Below are 552 nucleotides of genomic sequence, written 5' to 3'. Positions count from 1 at the left end.
ACCATTGATATCACCTTCATCATCTATATTTCCATAAATAATCATTATCATTACCCCCATAGTCTGTTACCATTATCATCCTTACTATTAGGATCAGTTCTTTACTACCATCATTCACTATCTTTACAATAATTATTCACTATCTTTCTCTTATTATCTAAATATCTTACTAGCAATCCATCTTTTTTATAGCTAGTTTACAATCTTCTCGAAATTTCTCTCATAACAGTGCGAGAAAAAAAACAGTATGCTTCATATAACGAAGCTGAAAAAGTATATGGAAAAAAAATACGTTATCTATAAACTGTTCGTTAAAAACATATGAAGGACTGAAAAAGTATTATTCGTTATAATTCTTAGATTCAGTTTTACGGAATACGTAACCCTGAAGATGACTTAGGGGAGTGTGTATGTATGCATGTATATAAAAATGCATATATAAAGATACAAACGCACTTGTATATGTTTGTAAATATTCCGTTTAGGCCTATGTTTAGAAGATGATTTTAGATATATTTTCGGGTCATTTTGGCCATGCATGCTGTAGGATGG

The 552-nt window shown here is 30.3% G+C and overlaps 1 pseudogene; it reads left to right on the top strand.

The window, feature by feature from the left end:
* Positions 1–552, top strand: part of LOC119587666 — a 99,109-nt pseudogene that overhangs the window by 59,444 nt on the left and 39,113 nt on the right.

This window comes from Penaeus monodon, chromosome 23 (assembly GCF_015228065.2).
Source record: "Penaeus monodon isolate SGIC_2016 chromosome 23, NSTDA_Pmon_1, whole genome shotgun sequence".
Taxonomy (NCBI): Eukaryota; Metazoa; Arthropoda; class Malacostraca; order Decapoda; family Penaeidae; genus Penaeus; species Penaeus monodon.
The sequence above is the reverse complement of the archived record's forward strand: the minus strand, read 5'-3'. Positions and strand labels throughout refer to the sequence as shown.